The sequence below is a fragment of the Podarcis tiliguerta genome (assembly GCF_965153285.1).
Source record: "Podarcis tiliguerta genome assembly, chromosome: 16".
In the NCBI taxonomy this organism is placed as follows: Eukaryota; Metazoa; Chordata; class Lepidosauria; order Squamata; family Lacertidae; genus Podarcis; species Podarcis tiliguerta.
Window position 1 is genome coordinate 35,685,135 of NC_139549.1, and position 12,132 is coordinate 35,697,266.

Here is a 12,132-nt window from a genome sequence, read left to right on the forward strand (position 1 = left end):
AGGGTAGGTAAAGGTACCCCTGCCCGTACGGGCCAGTCTTGACAGACTCTAGGGTTGTGCGCCCATCTCACTCAAGAGGCCAGGGGCCAGCGCTGTCCGGAGACACTTCCAGGTCACGTGGCCAGCGTGACATCGCTGCTCTGGCGAGCCAGAGCCGCACACGGAAACGCCGTTTACCTTCCCGCTAGTAAGCGGTCCCTATTTATCTACTTACACCCGGGAGTGCTTTCGAACTGCTAGGTTGGCAGGCGCTGGGACCGAAAGATGGGAGCGCACCCCGCCGCGGGGATTCGAACCGCTGACCTTTCGATCGGCAAGCCCTAGGCACTGAGGCTTTTACCCACAGCGCCAGCCGCGTCCCTTGAAAATAAGGGATCAGCAGCCAAAATAAGGGATCAGCAGCAGATCACCGCCCGCCAATTTACTCAACCAGCTCCTTTCCTTTCCCCCATAACAGTCAATTGGAGGAGCCTGCAAAAAAAACCCAAAAGCCCCCCCTCCCGCCACCCACCATTGTACTCAACGCTCCTTCTCTTTCCCCCATGTGCCCCCACTCCAGACAAACCTTATCCCTAGCAAGGGTGAGTGGGCCGTTGATTATGATGTATCCGATTCTGAGCACAGATACGTTCCAAGCCCCTCTGAGCCAAAGGCAGAAAGCCCACCCAGCAGCCAAACGAAGCCTCAAGTGGTGGTTCCCACAGCGCAGCAACCTGGCAAAGGGGATGCAGCAAGGAAAACCACACTATCACCTCTCTGCTGGGAAGCGCTGAAGCAAAGGCGAGCCCCAGGCAATGCGGCCAATTTGATCGGCACAAGGCATGCAAACTCCACCCGCCAGTCATTCTCAGACTCCTTATTGTTGAGCAACGCAGTTGAGGAGCCTCCCTGGCTGGCAGGGAGGGAGAGGAGCTGCTTCCTTTGAAATCCGGGAAATTTACGGGATATCTAACAATCTGGGGTAGCAGTGGGAAACAGCGCTGGAATAAGGGAGTTTCCCGCCAAATAAGGGAAGGTTGACAGCTATGCTCAGAGGGTCTACCTTTGAGTAAATCAGAAGATTAGGTGGCACATTCTGTTGTCCAGTGGAAGAGAGGCATGTTTGCACGGTCACGCAAGCTTATGCAGATCTACTCAGAAGTAAGCCCCATTGCATTCAGTGTGGCTTACTCCCAGGAAAGGGCAGTTGAACTGCAGCCTGAAGTGGTTTTGCTGCTGTTCAGTGCAATCAGAAATCCCCTAGAGTTCAGCAGGGCTTACTTGCAGGCAGCGGCGGAGGAAGCTGCTCTTGTGCCTGGGGCGGCGCGCCCAGGGGTGGGGCGCACTGTGGGGCCTCTGGAGTCAGCCTGCCTCTTCCCACTCAGCCGCCCTACAGCTGGGGGGAGGGCAGCAGGCAGACCATATTGGTGTTTCACAACTTTGACCTGTTGCAGGACCTTAGTCAGACCTTAGCAGAGCATACACAGAGTTCCAGAAAGCAATCAGTTGCAGGCAGGATGGACGAAGCAGGAACAAGACGCTGCTACTAGTAACTTGGTTACTTAGATGTGTCTATTATTTACAGCAGACTGCACAAGTTACTATATACAAGAACAGATACGGATCTTAACTAGCTCTCTCTTAACAAACTCCAAACGATTCTCAGAACATCACACTGACCAACAAAACTATCCAGTCAGTAAGGTCATGTCATAGTAGTAGTAGTAACAACAAAAACAACAACAACAATAATAATTTATTATTATTATTATTATTATTATTATTATTATTATTATTATTATTACCCCGCCCATCTGGCTGGGTCTCCCCAGCCACCCTGGGCAGCTTCCAACAAAGTATTAAAATACAGTGGTCTGTTAAACATTAAAAGCTCGGTCCAGTATACCTGAAGGAGCGTCTCCACCCCCATCGTTCTACCCGGACACTGAGGTCCAGCGCTGAGGGCCTTCTGGCTGTTCCCTCACTGCGAGAAGCCAAGTTACAGGGAACCAGGCAGAGGGACTTCTCGATAGTGGCGCCCTCCCCATGGAACGCCCTCCCCCCAGATGTCAAAGAGAAGAACAACTACCAGACTTTCAGAAGACATCTGAAGGCAGCCCTGTTTAGGGAAGCTGGAAACCGCACAGAGTGGCTGGGGAAGCCCAGCCCAGATGGGCTGGGTATAAATAATAAATTATTATTATTATTATTCACGGTGTTTTTACTATGCTCACTTTCACCTCTGCTTGTGGCTTCTAGAAGGTTGCCCAGAAAGGAATGTGGGCCTCAGGCTGAAAAGCTTTCCCTACCCACTGGGTAAAAAATAGAGGGGGTCCCTGGGAAAGAAGGATTGTTGAGAGCTTCAAAAGCTACTAAAGACTGGAGGGGACATTTCTTCCTCTGCATCTGCTCAGCCTTCCCAGCCCCCTTCTCCTCAAATCCTCTCTTGGAGACATGCTGGGAACTTAAATCACTTGCCCTTTTATCCACACCCGTGGAATAGCACCACGCCCATTTGCTTGCTGTCTGTGACACAACACACTGCAGGGCTCATATGCCCTTTTGCCCAAGGGAAACAAAACCTCAGAGGTCCACTATTTGGTTTCAAAACATACACAGGAGCTTCCTGCTGGTTTCACAGCAAGGGGCGATGCGTTTAAGCACAAACATTGCAATAAGCGGTGGATTTAAAAGGAAGGGCAGGCAGAAACATCTGTTAGTCATACAGTTGTCTCAGCATCACTGACAACCACGTTAATGTCAGTATATGGAAACATCACCGCTGCAGACAGCCAGATTGTTGACATCACATGATGCGCCTATCTGTGGGAAAGAAGAATTTCCCAGGACGTTCACAGGCTGGATAAGTCTCTGTGAAGAGTGTAATTTGAAACCTTCTGTGTGCGCATGCTCAGGAAGTTTGTCAGACATGCTAGAAGAACTGAACTGAAAGGACGTGTTTTTCTCTAGTGCTGTAATGTCAGAAATAAATATAATGTAAATAGATTTCTGACTTATTTTCTTTCCCCTGCGGAAGCAGGAGGGAGGGGTTGTGCATTTTACCCACGCTTGGGAAAATGCTGCCTATCAAAATCTCCCTGGTCTGTCTGGATATCAGCCAGAGGAGGTTACCGGTAAGCAAGCTCCGAGGACAGTGAGAGGGGCCAGCCTCTACAGAGGGGGCTTGCAAACCGACAGTTAACGCCTCATTTTCGTAACCTGCAGAACACTTTTCCTGGTGCAGAAAGAAGAAAATCCAGCAAGTCGGAATCGCAGGAAGAGATCTCTTCCAGCATCATCATCTCACTTCAGAATGAGAGATGGGGTGTGACCTAAGAAGAAATGGATGTGGCCTAGGGGAGTGCTGGAGAGTCAGATTACAAGGCCTCATAGCTAGAAGTTCCCACTTTCTGGGGCTTCAAAAAAAACCCCAATACCTTTAACATTAATATTCTAGTCTAGTCAATGTGGAGGTTTCACCGCCTGTTCCATTTTGAATGATGGCCTCATCAATACAGAGGTGAGGCTTCAGCGGTACTCCGGACAGCTCCATGCAGGGCTTAAGCTGAAGACGCCATAAGAGCAGAGTGTGGATGTTGCTTCAGCAGCAATCATCCTCAGGCTGAAATTTCAACAAGAGCTGCAGCTGTATCTCAGTTGCTATCTGAGCAACTCACCTTCAGGAGCTGTTGACTCCAACCAAGTGGGAGAGACTGTGGTTCCATTAGGACACAGTTTGCAAGAGCATTCCTATCTTCCCTGGCCATTGACCAGTCTTGTCTGGGCTGATGGGAGTTGCAGTTCACCAGCACCCAAAGGATCAGAGCTTCCCCACACATGCAGTAGAGCATCTGAACTGGAATCCTCAAAGTCCTCCGTACATCTCGAGCTTTCTCCTTAGGGCAATTACCTCTCCAAATGCCCAGCCTCATCCCCTGAAGGCATCTGACCCCAGAGTCATGGTGCTACCCTACCATGTTCAAAGTGACATATAGCAAGAGAAGATCAGAAAATATTCCTCTATGAAGCGGCAAGGATCCTAATTGCTAAAAACTGGGGGGGGGGGGGGAGAAACTGTGCCAACAAAAAAGGAATGGCAAGACAAACTGTTAGAGTATATTGAACTGGCTAGATTAACAGAGGCAATGAGAGATCACACTAGACAAGAGTTTCAAAAGGCATGGGGGAAATGCAAAGAATACTTCACAAAACAGTGCCCTAACATACATACCTGGACTTGTTTCGATTAACGTCTGCAGGAGACTTTGTGGATATTTAAGTTATAATTAGAAAAATCTTAATAATTATTCATAAAGGAAACAGTTTATAAGAAGTAAATAAGGAGGCCAGAGACAGGATAAAGGAAGTCTTTTATTTCGTTGTTTGTATTGTTGTATGTTATGTTCACTGTATCTTATGTTCACGTTTAATGAGGGTGGATTGTGTATTGGGGGGTGGGGGGTTTATGTTGTAAATAAAATTCCATTAATAATAATAATAATAATAATAATAATAATAATAATAATAAACAAAGTGACATATCACAATGGTGGGCAAACTAATTAGATCTGCAAGGGCTTCTTTTAGTAGTTGCCACAACAAGTCATTGTGGAAGAAATTAAGTTCTGGAAAAAATCCAACTGTGGATTTTTGTGTGAAGGGGCTGTAAAGTCTCAGTTGTACAAATCCCTGGGTTGAGCATGTACTCAGAGACATCATGTTGCTTAATTCTATGCGTTTGTCTGCCCCCATTCTGTGCCCGGCTCAGATTGGGGGGCCCTTGCACAAAGCAACATAAATCACACAAGACCAAAGACTGCTCCGCATAGCTTATCCCTTTCCCCTATCCTATTTTGAGGGCTGTTGGGTCATAGGCAGCAATCTGAAGCCTATCAGGAGCCAGGGAACAGGGAATCAGTGCCAAAAAGCAAGACCAGAAACACAAGCCATACCAAAGTCAAGGATCAATGGGATGGGAAGTTTTCTTATACTGCTTCCCGCCCAGGAATAGCCAGTGTTCAGGTCAGATTCAGGAGCACAGCGGGTGACAACAACAAGGCTATGAATTTGAATGAATTTGCCCAACGCCTTTTTAAAACCATCCAACTCAGTGGCTCTCACTGCATCTTATACATATCCACGGGGACTCACCCTGTAGTAGCTAATTCCAGAGTTTATGTGCTTTGTGAAGTACTTCCATTTATTCATATGTGGAAAAGGAACAAAAACACGGGCTTGTTGTTTTGCTAAACCAAACAGCACAAATTCACAAAAATTGAATTACTTGTGCCTGTGTAGCAGGACTTCTGTTGCCTATGCTCAGCTACTTCCAAGTGACTTGTGTCGCCCACTTCCATGATTCCCCCCCCCCACTGCCTTTACATGAAATGGTGCCATAAAGTTTTAATCATTGTCATAAGCCTGAGTTGCAGGCTTCAATAAAACACCCCGTACCAGGCTACCGCTGCCTTCTTGAAATCCTGGCGAGCTTGTGAGAAACCCATTTTACAGAGTTTTAAAATAGTTTATAGGTGCCATTTATCTCGCCTTCTATAAGTCAGGAGTGCTTCAACATCAAAGAGCTGATAGCACAGATCTTGGAGGAAAGACAGTTTTTCAGACAAAAAATATCCACTTTACTCTTCTTCTTCTTTTGTACTCCCAGATGATGGTGATTCAGTTTTACACAACTATGAAAGAAGAACTAGACAATCTCACATAAACCCAGAGATGACTAGAGTGGTACCTCTGGATGCGAACAGAATCCGTTCCGGAGCCCTGTTCACATCCAGAGCAGAACGCAATCTACGTCTGCACGTGCATGGGTCGTGATTCATCGCTTCTACGCAAGTGTGTGACGTCATTTTGAGCATCTGCGCATGCGCGAGCGGCGAAACCCGGAAGTAACGCTCAACCTGAAGCGACTTTAACCAGAGGTAAGGGACGCGGGTGGCGCTGTGGGTTAAACCACAGAGCCTAGGACTTGCCGATCAGAAGGTCGGCGGTTCGAATCCCCACGACGGCGTGAGCTCCTGTTGCTCTGTCCCTGCTCCTGCCAACCTAGCACTTCAAAAGCACATCAAAGTGCAAGTAGATAAATAGGTACCGCTCCGGCAGGAAGGTAAACGGCGTTTCTGTGCGCTGCTCTGGTTCGCCAGAAGCGGCTTAGTCATGCTGGCTACATGACCCGGAAGCTGTACGCCGGCTCCCTCGGCCAATAAAGCGAGATGAGCGCCGCAACCCCAGAGTCAGCCACGACTGGACCTAATGGTCAGGGGTCCCATTACCTTATACAGTTTAGGGTTTCCTGGTATGCCCTCCAGAGGACCTTAAGGTCCATGGAAAATCACAGTTTAGAGGTCCTGGGCCCTAAGGAAGTCAGATTATCCTCCACCAGGGCCTGGGCCTTCTCAATGATGGCTCCGACCTGGTGGAATGCTCTGTCTCATGAGACCAGGGCCCTGCAGGATTTAACTTCCTTCCGCAGGGCCTGTAAGACAGAGCTGTTCCACCTGGGTTTCAATTTGAACTTAGCCTGATCTTTTATTCCCCTTCCTTCCCTCCCCCTGCCCTTTTTATGAAGATTACCCGCTCTGGGATCCCACAGCTAATTCTCCCCTGGTCTCCTCGGTGGCCCAAATAGGACTAATTTAGCCAGCTAGCCCTGGTGATCATCTAATATTTATTGGATGGATTTTTGAATTCTGAATTTATTATTCACATTTTATACCGTACTTTATGCTGTTTTTTTGTGGCATCAATTAAGTGTTTTAAATTTGTTGTTAGCTGCCCTGAGCCCAGTTTTCTGAACTGGGAAGGGTGGGGTATAAATAAAAAAATATTATTTTTTTTTTATTAAATGAAAAGGAGCTAGCTGCCTTTAGGAGTTGCCTGTCTATGTCCTCCCTGATGGAGCCTGGGGGTTCACAAATGGAACCTGAGAAATGTGAGCCACAGTGGTGAAGAAGGAGGAGGAGGAGGAGGAGTTTGGATTTGATATCCTGCTTTATCACTACCCTATGGAGTCTCAAAGCAGCTAATATTCTCCTTTCCCTTCCTCCCCCACAACAAACACTCTGTGAGGTGAGTGGGGCTGAGAGACTTCAGAGAAGTGTGACTGGCCCAAGGTCACCCAGCAGCTGCATGTGGAGGAGCGGAGACACGAACCCGGTTCCCCAGATTACGAGACTACCACTCTTAACCACTACACCACACTGGTGAGTGGCTTGCCTAGTATTATCACTGCTATGGCAGGCCAACATGACTGGCACTTCCCACACCATTGCTGCCTTTCTGTGCAGGATAAAGAGGCAATCTCAGCATTTGCCCATTCCGCATCACCTCCCAGTTCTAATGTCCTGTTCCTACCACACCTGTGACTTGATTCCCCACAATACCAGTGAGGGCTTTGCCCCACAATTTTTCCCACCACTCGTCCCATGATTTCTAGGCAGGTATCTGAGAGGCATTTCTTCTGTCCTGCCATTTTCCCCAGGAAAAAAACCACAGATTACTGCTGAATCAGAACAAATATCAGTCTGCAGAAAACTCATTTGTTGCTTGTTCCAGCGGTGTGGATAAGCCCTGAAGCTGTTCTCTTCCAGGATATTCCCTTCTGGATAGCTGTCCAGCAGAGCCATTAGCAGGTCTGATGCTCTGTAGCAGCAGGGGAGCTGAGCAAAAGACTGAGACTGGAGCCAAGGAGCTGAGCAGTAGAAGAAGTTGCACTAGCAACAACCAGGTAGCAAGTTTTATAGGTGGTCCACCATTGCTGAGCTCCCGGATGTCCAGGAGAATCAACAGGACACTAATGTGAAGGGCTTTGAGATACGGCGGAAGGGGGGACCCTCATGCTAGCAGATGTATGCTGGGTCCTTTGGGCTTCAGTAAAGGTGTTTTCTCAATCTCTGCTCCTGAGGTCAATGATAGATTATGGTGGAAGAGTTGGAGCTGGGAGGTATGGCCAGTCTAGAGGGCATAGGAGTGCCCTGACTCAACAGACTCCCCGAGCCGGTCATCCAGGGCCGGATTTAGGTTTTATGAGGACGCGGGTGGCACTGTGGGTTAAATCACAGAGCCTAGGACTTGCCGATCAGAAGGTCGGCGGGTCGAATCCCCGTGACGGGGTGAGCTCCCATTGCTCGGTCCCTGCTCCTGCCCACCTAGCAGTTCGAAAGCACGTCAAAGTGCAAATAGATAAATAGGTACCGCTCCGGCAGGAAGGTAAACGGCGTTTCTGTGCGCTGCCCTGGTTCGCCAGAAGTGGCTTAGTCATGCTGGCCACATGACCCAGAAGCTGTACGCCAGCTCCCTCGGCCAATAAAGTGAGATGAGTGCCGCAACCCCTGAGTTGGCCATGACTGGACCTAATGGTCAGGGGTCCCTTTACCTTTAAGCTACTGAAGGTAATGGGGCCCTTTATATGTCCAGCTGTCCTTTGCCAACAACAAATTGTCACTGTTTTTTTGTGTTGAATATATGCTATATGGTAACTTATGGACCTAATAGGTATCTAAAGCCATTTGCACATAACAAAATAGGAGCCTATGCAGCACAAAACACTGTTGCGGTATGTAGGTTTTATTTTATTTGTTTTTTATCTTATATTTTGGAAATGTACATGCAGTGTTTTTTCACTTTACATTTTTTGGGGTTCCCCATGAGAGTGGGGCCCTATGCTATAGCTTGTTTAGCTTATATGTGTAAATCAGCCACTGGGGTCATCTTCTAGTGTAGGAGCCCCCAAAGTCCATGAAGATATGTTGACATCCCTCAGTCTCAGAGCAGAATAAGGCTGGCTGTGGGATCTTCCTCCTCTAAGGATGAGGAGGGACGCGGGTGGCGCTGTGGTCTAAACCACTAAGGCTCTTGGACTTGCAAATCAAAAGGTCGGCGGTTCAAATCCCCGCGACAGGTGAGCTCCCGTTGCTCTATCCCAGCTCCTGCCAACCTAGCAGTTCAAAAGCACACCAGTGCAAGTAGATAAATAGGCACCACTGCATCAGGAAGGTAAACAGCATTTCTGTGCACTCTGGTTTCCGTCACGGTGTCCCATTGCACCAGTAGCAGTTTAGTCCTGCTGGCCACATGACCCAGAAAGCTGTCTGTGGACAAACACCAGCTCCCTTGGCCTGAAAGCGAGATGAGCGCCACACTCCATAGTCACCTTTGACTGGACTTAACCGTCCAGGGGTCCTTTACCTTTCTTTTTTTATCTCATCTAGTCTCAGAGACTGGTCCTGGTAGCAACAGCAAGTGCTCTGTGCTGCAATTCTAACAGCTGAATCAACCCTAAGTAATATTTCAGATCTGCCCTGCTCAGTAATTGACTCTATCTACCATAACAAATGTCGGCATTTCAGGAGTTACTCATGAATGCAGATATTACATAAAACAATAATATTAACATAACTGGGTAAACATTCTCTTTGTTTTTTCTCCCCTCTAATCCATAATGCATTTCCCGAAAAGCCACCAACTCTGCAAGCTTTTCTGGCATTGCACGACTGCAGCTTCAGATCTCTGCAATTAGGAAAACATTTTTGCTACAGCAAGCACCTGCCCTTGGAGTTCATGTCAACGCATTTGTTTTCTATTGTTCTCTCAATTCATTGCCTTGCTGCCCTCAGAGGTCAAAGGAACCCGATGGAAAATGACATCAGATAAAATAACACTGCAGGCATGTTGCATTGCAAATTAAATTCTACCACTCATAGTTGAAGAAATGGAATAACTCTTCACCCCCACCACACATGAGCTAGTCTTCAAGGTCTTTCCAAGGGTGAAATACAAAATAGATAATAGAATCGTAGAATTGTAGAACTGGAAGGAATTCCAAGGGTCATCAAGGCACTGCAGGTACCTTATCTAAAGCATCCATGACAGAAGGTCACCCAACCTCTGTTTAGAAGCTTCCAATGAAGGATAGTCCACCACCTTCCAAGGGAGTCCATTCCACTGTTAAGCAGCTCTTACCATCAGGAAGTTCTTCCTAATGTTTCGTCAGAATCTCCTTTCTTGTAATTTGAAGCCATTGGTTCAAGCCCTACCCTCAGGGGCAGCAGAAAACAAGCTCTCTCCATCTTCCATCTGGCAGATCTTGGGATATGTGAAGATGGCTATCTTATCATCTCTCAGTCTCCTCTTATCCAGGCTAAACTTACCTCAACCATTCCTCAGAAGGCTTGGTCTGAAGACTTTTTATCATCTTGGTTGTCCTCCTCTACACATACAGTCATACCTCATGTTACGTTTGCTTCATGTTACGTTTTTTCAGGTTGTGTCCCGCGGCAACCCGGAAGTACCAGAAAGGGTTACTTCCAGGTTTTGCCGCTCGCGCATGCACACAAGCGCTAAATTGTGCTTCGCGCATGCGCACAAGCACCAAATTGCGCCGCTCAGATACGGCACTTCAGGTTGCGGGCTTTTCATGTTGTGAACGGGCCTCCAGAACGGATCCCATTTGCAACCAGAGGTACCACTGTACTCCGTCTTGTCAATATTTTTCTTGGGGTCTCCAGAACTGGACGCAGGACTCCAGGTGTGGTCTGACCAAAGCACATTAGAGCGGAATGTTGTTTCCATTGATCATCTCACTGTATTGATGCAGCCTAGAACTACATTAGCTTTTTTTTTTTTTTGCTGCTGCATCACACTGTTGCCTCATGTTAAACCTGTGGTCTTACTAAGATCCTAAACCCTTTTCATATGTTCTACTGTCCAGCCAGGTGTCCCCCACCTTAAATTTGTGCATTGAGTATTCCTGCCCAAGTGCAGGACTTTACATTAGATAAGAACCTTACATTAGATAATAGAACATCATCTGCCAGCCTAATCCTGTGTTAAATGATGTGGTGAGTGTTTCACTCAGCCATGAAAGCTCAGTGGGTGACCTTGGGCCAGTCACTGTTTCTCAGCCTAACCTACCTCACAGAGTTGTTGTGAGGATGAAATGGAGGGAGGGGAACTTATGTACACTACCTTGAGATCCTTGGACGATAAAGGGGGTATATAAATGTAATAAATAAATAAATAGATAGATAGATGATAGATAGATAGATAGATAGATAGATAGATGATAGATAGATAGATAGATAGATAGATAGATAGATAGATAGATAGATGATAGATGATAGATAGATAGATAGATAGATGATAGATAGATAGATGATAGATAGATAGATAGATAGATAGATAGATAGATAGATAGATAGATAGATGATAGATAGATAGATAGATGATAGATATAGATAGATGATAGATAGATAGATAGATAGATAGATAGATAGATAGATAGATAGATAGATGATAGATAGATAGATATAGATAGATGATAGATAGATAGATAGATAGATAGATAGATAGATAGATAGATAGATGATAGATAGATAGATGATAGATAGATAGATAGATATAGATAGATAGATGATAGATGATAGATGATAGATGATAGATAGATGATAGATAGATAGATAGATAGATAGATAGATGATAGATAGATGATAGATAGATAGATAGATAGATAGATGATAGATAGAGAGAGAGAGAGAGAGAGAGAGAGAGATAGATAGTAGGAAAAGTGCTGGGGGCTTATTCCAGTACAATAGCATAGATTTTTACTAAGATGTCCCACTGAGTGCTTTGGGAGCTGCTCCCTAGTAAGACAGCTTTTCCTATTTCCATTACATGCTGAAGAGGCAAGCTTTTAGAGTGAAATGCAGCTTGCCTCTTCAGTGCACAAGCAGTTGTGAGATTTGCCAAGGGCGAAAACAGTCATGAATGAAACCAAGGAATCAGAATCACATTCCAAGTGGGAAAACATGACTCTTTCAAGTCCCCTCACATGATGACCATACCATAAGAACATATGATAGTCCTAAAGCACACATCAGAACAAAGATCGCCGAGACAAATCTCAGCACTCTGGATTAAGTGTTCCTCTTTCTCACACCCCAATTCAATGCCTGTATGATACAAATAATTAGAACATGCAAATAGAGCAAATCTGTGCAATATATTTCAGTTGAAAGCTGGATTTGTTTGTTTGCTTTGTTTTAATCAAAACAGAATTCTATAGCCCGTTTTTATCACTCTACCCTCTCCGCACTTGGCCCGCTCTATGGAGATTTGGAAGATTAAAATTTGCATCCTTGT

General features: G+C 46.2%; 1 long non-coding RNA gene across 1 annotated transcript in view; it reads left to right on the top strand.

The window, feature by feature from the left end:
- The window catches only part of LOC310666934, a 396,489-nt gene extending 387,938 nt beyond the window's left edge, over positions 1–8,551 (top strand). The window contains exon 2 of the long non-coding RNA XR_014506118.1: positions 8,498–8,551. This is a non-coding gene — a long non-coding RNA (uncharacterized lncRNA). The remainder of the gene's footprint in view (positions 1–8,497) is intronic.
- Positions 8,552–12,132: the final 3,581 nt, after the last annotated feature.